General features: G+C 36.1%; 1 protein-coding gene and 1 non-coding gene across 25 annotated transcripts in view; both read right to left on the minus strand.

Annotated features, from left to right (window-relative positions):
* ZBTB20 (zinc finger and BTB domain containing 20) overlaps positions 1-13,666 on the minus strand; it is a 1,026,540-nt gene that overhangs the window by 68,563 nt on the left and 944,311 nt on the right. The gene's annotated exons all lie outside the window — the stretch shown is intronic.
* On the minus strand, positions 111-217 carry LOC139034885 (U6 spliceosomal RNA). The gene has a single exon (XR_011487463.1). It is a non-coding gene; the product is annotated as a U6 spliceosomal RNA (small nuclear RNA).

Raw genomic sequence — 13,666 nt, forward strand, 5'->3', positions numbered from 1 at the left:
TCTATTTAGGCCTTCTGCCCTTTTTTTGATTTTTTTTTTAAGTTTTTTTTAAATTGATGGATAATTGCTTTACAGAATTTTGTTATTTTCTGTCAAACCTCAACATGAATAAAAATATGGAATGCTTCACAAATTTGCATGTCATCCTTGTGCGGAGGCCCTGCTAATCTTCCCTGTATCATTCCAATTTTAGTATATGTGCCACCAAAGTGAGCACTGGGTTATGTTTTTTTGTTATTGAGTTCTATGAGCTGTTTGTATATTTTCGAAATTAAGCCCTTGTTGTTTACATCATTTGCAAATATTTCCTTCTAGCCTGTAGGTTGTCTTTTCATTTTGTTTATGGTTCCCTTTGCTGTGCAAAAGTTTATAAGCTTGATTAGATTTCATTTGTTTATTTTTCTATTGCCTTGGTAGACTGACTTAAGAAAGCATTGATACTATTTAAGACATCAAGTGACTTTTAAAAGTTATTGACCTTATGGCTGGAAAATGTAGAAAATTTAGCTTTCAAGTTTGAAGTTAATTCAAAGTGAGGAGGGATAGCTAGTATAGCTAGTTGTATAGTTCAACTAGGATTCAAAAGGCTGAAATAGAAAGCATTTCTATTTATAACACTATAAAACAGTTTAAAATTATGAAACATGCTCATCACATGTAAAATATCAATTGATCTAAAAGCAAAGGATGGGAGCATCTAACCTGACAAAACTTAGGGTCGCAAAGAGTTGGACATGACTGAGTGACTAACACTACCTTCACACTTCATGGTCTTTGGGGGAAATGATTGTTTGGACTGTAAGTTTAAAAAGATTTAGCAGTCTGATTAAAGTAAAAGAATTGTTCACAAAACTTCAAAACTGTGCAACCTTAGGCAGTATTAACAAAAGTACAAAATCAGGGAGGGAATATTCCCTTTGTCCTCCAGACTGTCCCTGTAACCTTTGCAGTGTTGCTGTGGAAGAGAACAATTTGAGCAGGATGGCCCTGTTGTATCTATGAGCTAATGCTAACTCTCTCTCATGCTTCATGCTTCGTGATCACCCCTAGAGTTTTGTTTTTTTATTTTATTTTTTTTCCATTTATTTTTATTAGTGGAAGGCTAATTACTTTGCAATATTGTAGTAGTTTTTGCCATACATTGACATGAATCAGCCATGGATTTACATGTGTTCCCCATCTTGAACCTGCCTTCCACCTCGCTCCCCATCCCATCCCTCTGAGTCATCCCAGTGCACCAGCCCCGAGCACTTGTCTCATGCATCCAACCTGGACTGGCGATCTGTTTCACACTTGATAATATACAAGTTTCGATGCTGTTCTCTCAGATCATCCCACCCTCGCCTTTTCCCGTAGAGTCCAAAAGTCTGTTCTATACATCTGTGTCTCTTTTTCTGTCTTGCATAAAGGGTTATTGTTACCATCTTTCTAAATTCCATATATATGCATTAGTATACTGTATTGGTGTTTAACTTTCTGGCTTACTTCACTCTGTATAATGGGCTCCAGTTTTATTCATCTCATTAGAACTGATTCAAATGAATTCTTTTTAATGGCTGAGTAATATTCCATTGTGTATATGTACCACAGCTTTCTTATCCATTCATCTGCTGATGGGCATCTAGGTTGCTTCCATGTCCTGGCTATTACAAACAGTGCTGTGGTGAACATTGGGGTGCACGTGTCTCTTTCAGATCTGGTTTCCTCGGTGTGTATGCCCAGCAGTGGGATTGCTGGGTCATATGGCAGTTCTATTTCCAGTTTTTTAAGGAATCTCCACATTGTTCTCCTTAGTGGCTGTACTAGTTTGCATTCCCACCAATGGTGTAAGAGGGTTCCCTTTTCTCCACACCGTCTCCAGCATTTATTGCTTGTAGACTTTTGGATAGCAGCCATCCTGACTGGCGTGAGATGGTCCCTCGTTGTGGTTTTGATTTGCATTTCTCTGATAATGAGTGATGTTGAGCATCTTTTCATGTGTTTGTTAGCCATCTGTATATCTTATTTGGAGAAATGTCTGTTTAGATCTTTGGCCCATTTTTTGATTGGGTCATTTATTTTTCTGGAGTTGAGCTGCAGGAGTTGCTTGTATATTTTTGAGATTAATCCTTTGTCTGTTTCTTCATTTGCTATTATTTTCTCCCTTTCTGAAGGCTTTTCACCTTGCTTATAGTTTCCTTTGTTGTGCAAAAGCTTTTAAGGAGGAATCAACCTGCCTGACTTCAGGCTTTACTACAAAGCCACAGTCATCAAGACAGTATGGTACTGGCACAAAGACAGAAATATAGATCAATGAAACAAAATAGAAAGCCCAGAGATAAATCCACATACCTATGGACACCTTATCTTCGACAAAGGAGGCAAGAATATACAATGGAAAAAAGACAACCTCTTTAACAAGTGGTGCTGGGAAAACTGGTCAAACACTTGTAAAAGAATGAAACTAGAACACTTTCTAACACCATACACAAAAATAAACTCAAAATGGATTAAAGATCTAAATGTAAGACCAGAAACTATAAAACTCCTAGAGGAGAACATAGGCAAAACATTCTCCGACATAAATCACCACAAGATCCTCTATGACCCACCTCCCAGAATATTGGAAATAAAAGCAAAAATAAACAAATGGGACCTAATGAAACTTAAAAGAGTTTTGTTTTTTAAATTGTTATGCAATGTGAATAATTTTATTCACAAAATAAATGCACAAAATGTGCAAAATTTTATTTTGCACCCTTTACTGTGATCAAGATAGTCAATGTATTCATCACCATCAAATTCTCCTTGTGCCTGTCTGTAATTCTGCCCAGCTATCTTTTCTGTTTCCAACCTCCTTCCCTAGGCAACCACTACTCTTCTTTCTGTCTATATAAACTGGCTTACATTGTGAAGGATTTTTAAATAGATTTAAATAGAATCATATAGTACGCATTCTTTTTTCCTTTCACTTGGCATTGTTATTTTATATCCATTCATGGTGTTGTTTGTAGCAATAATTGACTGCTTTTCAATGCTGAGTATTATTCTGCTATTTACCCATATCGTTTTTGGGTATTAGAAATAAGGCAGCTATGAACATATGTGTACATGTCTTTGTATAGATGTGTGCTTTTCTTTTGGATACATTCCTAGGAGTGGACTGGTTGGATCATGTGATAGGTGTAAAGCAGTACCATACAAGTGGCTGTATTATTTTACGTTCCCACCAACGCTGTATAAAAGTTCCAGTTCCTGCTCATCCTTATCGACCATGTATGTGCAGCCTTTTAAAATTTTTAGTCATGCTGATAGATATGAAGCAATAGCTCATTGTGGTTTTAAGTTTCCCTTAAAAACTTAAGTTTTTAAGTTTAAGGTTTAAGGTTTAAGTTTTCATTTCCCTAATGAATAATAATGTTGAGCATATTTTTTAATGTGCTTATTTACCATCTCTATATTTTTGTGTTGGTGAAGTGTATATTCAAATCTTTTTTCCATTTTGTATTGGACATTTATCTTCTTATTATTTAGTTTTGAGAGTTCATTATACATTCTGGGTACAAGCTCTTTATCTGATATAAACTTTGCAAATATATTCTTTCCAGTCTATGTCTGTCTTTTCATTCTTTTAATAGTGTCTTTTGAAGGGTTAGTTTTAATATTTAAAAGTTTAATATTGTGATGAAGTCCAATTTATCAACACTTCTTAATGGATTGTGTTTTGGTTTCTTACTTAAGAACTTTTGCCTAACCCAAGGTCACAGAGATATTCTTTTTTTCCCCTAGAGGTTTCATAGTATTAGGTTTTACATTTAGGTCTATATTATATTTTGAGTTAGTTTTTTTCTATGGTACAAGGCATGGATTGAAGTTCATATTTTTACATAAGGTGGGGCTTCCCACATGGCTCAGTGGTAGAGAATCTGTCTGTCAATGCAGGATACCCAAGAGACGTGGGTTCAATCCCTGGGTTGGGAAGATTCCCTTGAGTAGGAAATGGCAACACACTCCAATATTCTTGCCTGGAAAATTCCATAGACAGAGGAGCCTGATGGGCTACAGTCCATGAGGTTGAGGAGTCCGACATGATTGAGCAACTGAGCACACAATGTCCACTTTTTCCTTACCTTTGTCTGTTGAGAAGGCTAATCTTTCAACACTGAATTTCCTTTGCTCCTTTGTCAAAAATGAGTGTTCATGTATGTATAGATATATTTCTGTCTTCCCTCTATCTTTCCATTGATCTGTTTATCAGTTAAAGCTTTCATGATACCAATACTACACAGTCTTTTTTAAAATTTATTTTAATTGGAGGATAATTACTTTACAATATTGTGATGGTTTTTGCCATACATAGACATGAATCAACCATGGGTGCATACATGTCCCCCGATACTGAACACTTCCCTCCCCAAGTTCAATGCATGAACTTGCACTGGTCATCTATTTTGCATATTGTAATATACATGTTTCAATGCTATTCTCTCAAATCATACCACCCTCGCCTTCTCCCACATAGTCCAAGTCTGTTCTTTACATCTGTGCCTCTTTTGCTGCCTTGCATGTAGGATCATTGTTACCATCTTTCTAAATTCCATATATATGCATTAATATACTGTATTGGTGTTTCTCTTTCTGACTTACTTCTCTCTGCAAGTACTACACACTCTTGATTACTCTAGCTAAATCTTGAAACCAGTCCATCCTAAAGGAGATCAGTCCTGAGTGTTCATTGGAAGGACTGATCTTGAAGCTGAAACGTCAATACTTTGGCCATCTGATATGAAGAGCTGACTCATTTGAAAAGACCCTGATGCTGGTAAAGATTGAGAGCAGGAGGAGAAGGGAACAACGGAGGATGAGATGGCTGGATGGCATCACCGACTCAATGGACATGACTTTGGGTAAACTTCGGGAGTTGGTGATGGACAGGGAAGCCTGGCATGCTGCAGTCCATGGGGTCGCAAAGAGTCAGACACGACTGAGCGAGTGCACTGAACTGAACTGAAATCTTGAAATCTGGTGGTGTCAGACCAGTCTGACTTTGTTCTTCTTTCTCAAAGTTGTTTGGCCATTCTAGGTACTCTGCATTGCCACATAAACTTTAAAATCATCTTGTTACTTTCTACTTCAGAAGTATGTAGGGATTTTGATTGGAATTGTGTTTATTTCATAGATGAATTTAGGGTCTTCCATATAAATCAATGTTGAATCTTTCCACATATGAACAAAGATGTATTTTGTCATTTATTTCTGAGGTCTTACTTAGTTTTTCTCAAAAATATTTTATTTAGTATATAGGTCTTTCATTCCTTTTGCCAAAGGTATTTCTAAGGAGTTAATATTCTTAATTCTTTTGTAAATGATAGTGTTTTATAATATCAATTTCTAATAATTTATTGGCAGCATATAGAAATACAAATTTTTTTTTTACATGTTGGTCTTGTATCCTGCAACCTTGCAGTTATTTGTTCTAATATTTTTTCTTTGTTTTGGGGTATTTTTTTGGGGTAGATTCTTTTGGATTTTATACATAGATAATTGTGTCATTTGAAAATAATGACAGTTTTATTTCTTTCCAATCTGGCTGACTTTTATTTCTCTCTTCCCCTTTGCCTTTCTGTTTCTGTGTCTCTCCTGGCTCTCTGTCTTTCTATAAATATACGTATATTTAAAAATTCTTGTGTTTCCATTTTGATAGTTTGTTTTTATTTAAAGATCACTAATATTTTCTTTTGTGATGTCTAACCTGCCATTAATCTCATTCAATAAAGTTTTCATCTCCCATATTGTAGTTTTCAGTACTAGAAATTCAATTTACCTGCTTTTCTTTTGTATATCTCTACTTAATTTTTTGAATATAAAGAATACAGTTATAATAATGGTTTTAATGCTCTCCTCTGCCAAATTTAATATCTGTATTAGTCTAGGTCACTTTGATTGATTTTTTTCCCCTGTCATTATGAAGCACTAATAGCTATTGTAAATAACTCCTGAATAAGATTTTTAAAATTCCTGGTTTAACATCTGACTAGCAGGCCTAAAATTAAACAGTCTAAATTATAATATCAGAAGATCCATGAAAAATGTCTATAGAGTCCTATATATTATGAATTGATTGTTAAGAACCTGAAAGTGGAAAGCATGCTACTGATAAAATGAGGGAAAAAAATCTCTATGAATGAAAAATAGTAAGAGCAACAACTACAGAGAAATGCAATTAGAAATTCAGAGAAAACTAAGTGTATATCATAAAGTCAAGTTATAAACATGAAGTAAATGACATTGCATGATTAGAACAATAGATGGAAATGAAAAGGCAGCATTTTCTGAAATAATGAGGCAAAATATTAGACAGTTCAGGAAAATGAAGTGAAAATGTTTTGCATTCATGTGTTGTTTCTTTAGGCTTTCCTAATTACTAGATTTAATTTTGTTTCTGGGATGTATTTAGTTTTCCTCTCTTGAAACTAGTTTTTCTTCCTTTTAGAGCAGCCTGTCCCTATTAATTTCTTCCAAAGTTTCAAACTTTGTTCTTTCTTTTAAATTAAAAAATAGTTTTGTTCTTGTTGTTTAACCTTAGTGGTATCTTTAGATGCTTAAGAGACAGTTGATGAAGTAATAGTTCTAGAAACACTTATGTCTATTGAGAAATATTTAAAAAGAATTCTCACACAATCACTTAATCCTCTTAATGTTTTTGCTTTGTTTTTCTTATACCTCAAAAATTATTTTGGATGGAATAATTCTTGTTCTGAAGAAATAATTTTCTGAAGTTTATAAGGTTTCTTTCTACAAATAGTCTTTGACTTATGATGGTTTGACTTAATATTTTTTGACTTTGTAATAGTGTGACAGCTATCTAGTGAAAACCACACTTGGAGTTTTGCATTTTGATCTTTTCCTGGGATAGTGATATGTGGTAAGATACTCTCTAGTGATGCTGGGGCAGTGGCAGTGAGCCATTGTTCTCAGTCAACCATGTGATCAGGGGAGTAAACAACCAATATACTTGCAACCACATGTACCCATATAACCACTATGTTTTTTACTTTCAATACAGTAGTCAAAAAATTATATGAGATATTAAGCATTTTATTATAAAATAGGTTTTGGGTTAGATGATTTTTCCCAACTGTAGGCTAATGTGTTTTGAGTGTGTTTAAGGCAGGCTAGGCTCAGCTGTGATGTTTGGTAGGTTGTTGTTTAGTTACTAAGTCATGTCTGACTCTTTCGAGAGTCCATGGACTGCCAGGCTCCTCTGTCTATGGGATTTCCCAGGCAAGAATACTGGAATGGATTTCCATTTCCTTCTCTAGGGGATCTTCCTGACCCAGGGATCGAACCTGCATCTCCTGCATTGGCAGGCAGATTCTTTACCATTGAGCCACCTGTGAAGCTCTGATTGGTAGGTTAGGTGTAGTTAAAGGCATTTTTGACTTGGGATACTTTCAACTTATGATGAGTTTATTGGGATGTAACCCCATCACAACTTGAGAAAGATCTGTAGTTGCTTTCTCTTGCTATTTCTTTATATTATTGAGGGAAAAGCTGTCTGTTGGAGTGTTACACAATTTGAACACTCACACAGTGGTTCTTTTGCCTTCTGGTCCAGCTGTTGAATAATCATCATGAACAGTACCAAAATAAGTCTTGTTTCCTACCAAGTGGGTTAGAACAGACTTGGTCTTCATAATTACTCATATCCAGGAAGCATTTAATTATGCTCTATTTAAAGATTTTGGCACAGTCATATTGACTTTTCAAAAACGTTTGTGACATAAGGTGACCTGGATACTAGAAGCTACTAGGAAGATTTTAATTGCTTAAGGAACTTCATCTAATTCTTACAGTGACTGTAGTCCTGACTATTATCCAGTTCACACCTCCTTTCTCTACCCTACTTCAACAGCTGAATGAAGCAAAATTGTATAGTCATACAATAGAACAGCATTCACTTCTCAAGTGCACTCAGAACCTTCTCCAGAATAGATCACATCCTGGGCCATAAATCTAGTCTTGGTAAATTAAAAAAAATTGAAATCATTCCAGTCATCTTTTCTGACCACAGTGCAGTAAGATTAGATCTCAATTACAGGAAAAAAATTATTAAAAATTCAAACATATGGAGGCTAAACAACACGCTTCTGAATAACCAACAAATCATAGAAGAAATCAAAAAAGAAATCAAAATATGCATAGAAATGAATGAAAATGAAAACACAACAACCCAAAACCTATGGGACACTGTAAAAGCAGTGCTAAGGGGAAGATTCATAGCATTACAGGCCTACCTCAAGAAACAAGAAAAAAGTCAAATAAATAACCTAACTCTACACCTAAAGCAACTAGAGAAGGAAGAAATGAAGAACCCCAGGGTTAGTAGAAGGAAAGAAATCTTAAAAATTAGGGCAGAAATAAATGCAAAAGAAAGTAAAGAGACCATAGCAAAAATCAACAAAGCTAAAAGCTGGTTTTTTGAAAAAATAAACAAAATTGACAAACCATTAGCAAGACTCACTAAGAAACAAAGGGAGAAGAACCAAATTAACAAAATTAGAAACGAAATTGGAGAGATCACAACAGACAACACTGAAATACAAAGGATCATAAGAGACTACTACCAGCAGCTCTATGCCAATAAAATGGACAACTTGGAAGAAATGGACAAGTTCTTAGAGAAGTATAACTTTCCAAAACTGAACCAGGAAGAAATAGAAGATCTTAACAAACCCATCACAAGCAAGGAAATCGAAACTGTAATCAGAAATCTTCCAGCAAACAAAAGCCCAGGACCAGATGGCTTCACAGCTGAATTCTACCAAAAATTTAGAGAAGAGCTAACACCTATCTTACTCAAACTCTTCCAGAAAATTGCAGAAGAAGGTAAACTTCCAAACTCATTCTATGAGGCCACCATCACCCTAATTCCAAAACCAGAGAAAGATGCCACAAAAAAAGAAAACTACAGGCCAATATCACTGATGAACATAGATGCAAAAATCCTTAACAAAATTCTAGCAAACAGAATCCAACAACATATTAAAAAAATCATACACCATGACCAAGTGGGCTTTATCCCAGGAATGCAAGGATTCTTTAATATCCGCAAATCAATCAATGTAATACACCACATTAACAAATTGAAAGATAAAAACCATATGATTATCTCAATAGATGCAGAAAAAGCCTTTGACAAAATTCAACATCCATTTATGATTAAAACTCTCCAGAAAGCAGGAATAGAAGGAACATACCTCAACATAATAAAAGCTATATATGACAAACCCACAGCAAGCATCACCCTCAATGGTGAAAAATTGAAAGCATTTCCCCTGAAATCAGGAACAAGACAAGGGTGCCCACTCTCACCACTACTATTCAACATAGTTTTGGAAGTGTTGGCCACAGCAATCAGGGCAGAAAAAGAAGTAAAAGGAATCCAGATAGGAAAAGAAGTGAAACTCTCTCTGTTTGCAGATGACATGATCCTCTACATAGAAAACCCTAGAGACTCTACCAGAAAATTACTAGAGCTAATCAACGAATACAGTAAAGTTGCAGGATATAAAATTAACACACAGAAATCTCTTGCATTCCTATACACTAACAATGAGAAAACAGAAAGAGAAAATAAGGAAACAATACCATTCACCATTGCAACAAAAAGAATAAAATACTTAGGAGTATATCTACCTAAAGAAACAAAAGACCTATACATAGAAAATTATAAAACACTGATGAAAGAAATGAAAGAGGACACAAACAGATGGAGAAATATACCGTGTTCATGGATTGGAAGAATCAATATTGTCAAAATGGCTATTCTACCCAAAGCAATCTATAGATTCAATGCAATCCATATCAAACTACCAATGGTATTTTTCACAGAACTAGAACAAATAATTTCACAATTTGTATGGAAATACAGGAAACCTCGAATAGCCAACGTAACCTTGAGAAAGAAGAATGGAACTGGAGGAATCAACCTGCCTGACTTCAGACTATACTACAAAGCCACAGTCATCAAGACAGTACGGTATTGGCACAAAGACAGAAAAATAGATCAATGGAACAGAATAGAAAGCCCAGAGATAAATCCACGAACCTATGGTCACCTTATCTTCAACAAAGGAGGCAAGGATATACAATGGAAAAAAGACAACCTCTTTAACAAGTGGTGCTGGGAAAACTGGTCAACCACCTGTAAAAGAATGAAACTAGAACACTTTCTAACACCATACACAAAAATAAACTCAAAATGGATTAAAGATCTAAATGTAAGACCAGAAACTATAAAACTCCTAGAGGAGAACATAGGCAAAACACTCTCCGACGTGAATCACAGCAGGATCCTCTATGACCCACCTCCCAGAATTTTAGAAACAAAAGCAAAAATAAACAAATGGGACCTAATGAAACTTAAAAGCTTTTGCACAACAAAGGAAACTATAAGCAAGGTGAAAAGACAGCCCTCAGATTGGGAGAAAATAATAGCAAATGAAGCAACAGACAAAGGATTAATCTGAAAAATATACAAGCAACTCCTCCAGCTCAACTCCAGAAAAATAAATGACCCAATCAAAAAATGGGCCAAAGAACTAAACAGACATTTCTCCAAGGAAGACATACAGATGGCAAAAAGACACATGAAAATATGCTCAACATCACTCATTATCAGGGAAATGCAAATAAAAACCACAATGAGGTACCATTACACACCAGTCAGGATGGGTGCTATCCAAAAGTCTACAAGCAATAAATGCTGGAGAGGGTGTGGAGAAAAGGGAACCCTCTTACACTGTTGGTGGGAATGCAAGTTAGTACAGCCACTATGGAAAACAGTGTGGAGATTTCTTAAAAAGCTGGAAATAGAACTGCCATATGACCCAGCAATCCCACTTCTGGGCATACACACTGAGGAAACCAGATCTGAAAGAGACACGTGCACCCCAATGTTCATCACAGCACTGTTTATAGTAGCCAGGACATGGAAGCAACCTAGATGCCCATCAGCAGACGAATGGATGAGGAAGCTGTGGTACATATACACCATGGAATATTACTCAGCCATTAAAAAGAATTCATTTGAATCAGTTCTAATGAGATGGATGAAACTGGAGCCTATTATACAGAGTGAAGTAAGCCAGAAAGATAAAGACCATTACAGCATACTAACACATATATATGGAATTTAGAAAGATGGTAATGATAATCCTATATGCAAAACAGAAAAAGAGACTCAGATGTATAGAACAGACTTGTGGACTCTGTGGGAGAAGGCGAGGGTGGGATGTTTCAAGAGAACAGCATCGAAACATGTATATTATCTAGGGTGAAACAGATCACCAGCCCAGGTTGGATGCATGAGACAAGTGCTCGGGCCTGGTGTACTGGGAAGACCCAGAGGGATCGGGTGGAGAGGGAGGTGGGAGGGGGGACCGGGATGGGGAATACATGTAAATCCATGGCTAATTCATTTCAATGTATGACAAAAACCACTGCAGTGTTGTAAAGTAATTAGCCTCCAACTAATAAAAATAAATGGAAAAAAAAATTACAGCATTCACATAGCAAGTGTCCATTAAATGTTTGAAAGGAGTAATAAATGGTCTATTTTATTCATCAGATACCTGAAAACTAAAGTTAAATAATTCTCTCCTCTTTTATAGTTACACAGACAGATGTTTATAAGCTTTGGTAGGAGAGTAATAGTGCTCTCAAATAACATTAGCTGCCATTTATTGTACTCTTTTATATTTGACAGGCTCCTTCCTAAATCCTTAGCTTACACTACCTTATGAGCTGGGCGTTGTTATCCTCTCTTTACAGAGGACGAAATGGAAGCATTAGAGAGACTGAGTAACCAGCTCATGATCACTTACTGAAGGAATAACAGGGCTGGGATTCAAATTCCAGAGTGCTTGGATTCAAGCCCTGAGCCCTTAACCACTGGTCTAGATTGTCTTGGGAAAGTATTATCAAAAGACAGTTGAGGGATTTGGGAACGCTTCACATCCTGAAGGGAACTAAAATGGAAGAAGATGATCTAATAAAGACAAATTGTACTTTTGCATAAGTTTTACCTGAGACCCTGAGCTATGTCTGTCCCCCAAACTATCACAGGGAATAGATTAATGTCTTCCCACATTCTTTCTCTGATTATAGCACTATGAGGTTTTGGATAATGCAGTGCCTCAGAAATGACAGTCTTGAAAGTAGCTGTAGGTAAAAGCAAATTTGACCTGCCTCACCCTCTCCATAACCTTTTTCACATCCCAGATCTGAAGTGCTATAGGCCAAGGCATTTAAATTATTTTCTACATGAGTCTCTGCTGATGGTTATTTACTATTACAATTTGTTGAGTACCTGCCATACTGTAAGACAGTCATTATTTTAAAAATCATGGTAAAATATGCATAACATAAACTTTTCCATTTTAATAATTTAAAAATGTGTGATTTAATGACATTATTTACATTTGCAGTGTTATTCAATCAGCTCTTCTATGTATTTCTAAAACCCTTTCATCATTTCAGAAACTCTGTATCCATTAAGCAACAACTGGTCATTCCTCCCTTCCCCTAGTCACTGGGAACCTCTAATGACTTTCTGTCTCTGTGAATTTACCTATTCTAGATATTTCATGTAAGTGACATCATACAATAGTTTTTTATTTATGTCTAGCTCATTTCACTTAAAGTTCAAGGTTCATCCACGCTGTAGTATGTTTCAGAACTTCGTTTCTGTGACTGAGTAATATTTCATTGTACGTATATTGTATATCACAATTTGTTTACCCATTCATCTGTTGATGGACACTTAGGTTTTTTCTGCCTATTGCGAATAATGCTGTTATGAACATTCACATATTGGTATTTGTTTTAGTTTTCATTTCAATTATTTTGGTGTATGCCTGGTAGTAGAATTTCTGGGTCATATGATAATTCTATGTTTAACTTTTTTGAGGAACAAACTCTTTTCCAAGGGAGATATACCATTTATATTTCCACACTGCTTCTGATTATTTAGTTATATCTTGTTTATAGAGGTTTTCACAGCAAACTGTCCAATTGGAGTTTTTGACACTATACCAAAGAGCTTGTCCATTTTAGGCAAGTGTCTAAATAGTGATGATCTTTTTGAGGTGGAGTACAATCTGTATTCCTATAGCTCTTCCCAGTTTATGAAACACTATTTTTTGTTTCCTCCGATAATATTATAGGCAGGAATCACTCCCTTCCATTATAAAGATGAAGAGATGTAGCCTCAGAGAGATGGAGGGAGAATCCAGAAGTCACAGGCATGGTGAGGGGGACTCAAGGCTTCAGATGCAGGCTTTGGATTCCAAGTCCTAGATGTGACCTACTGCACAGAGCAGGGCACAGGGAGCTGGGAATGGAACTTCTGGGCTGCCCTTTTCCAGTTGGCACCAGAAAGGTAGGTTGAAGGTGAGGATTATCAAAATTACCCCACTTGTGGCCTCCTGTAGGAGTAGAATAGCTTTTTTATAATGAAATTATAATTTATGTTCAGAGGCTCAGACTGTAAAGAATCTGCCTGCAATGCAGGAAACCCGGGTTTGATCCTTGGGTTGAGAAGATCCCTTGGGGAAGGGAATGGCAACCTACTCCAGTATTCTTGCCTGGAGATTTCCATGGACAGAGGAGCTTGGTGGGCTAC

Source organism: Odocoileus virginianus, chromosome 4 (genome assembly GCF_023699985.2).
Source record: "Odocoileus virginianus isolate 20LAN1187 ecotype Illinois chromosome 4, Ovbor_1.2, whole genome shotgun sequence".
NCBI classification, from domain to species: domain Eukaryota; kingdom Metazoa; phylum Chordata; class Mammalia; order Artiodactyla; family Cervidae; genus Odocoileus; species Odocoileus virginianus.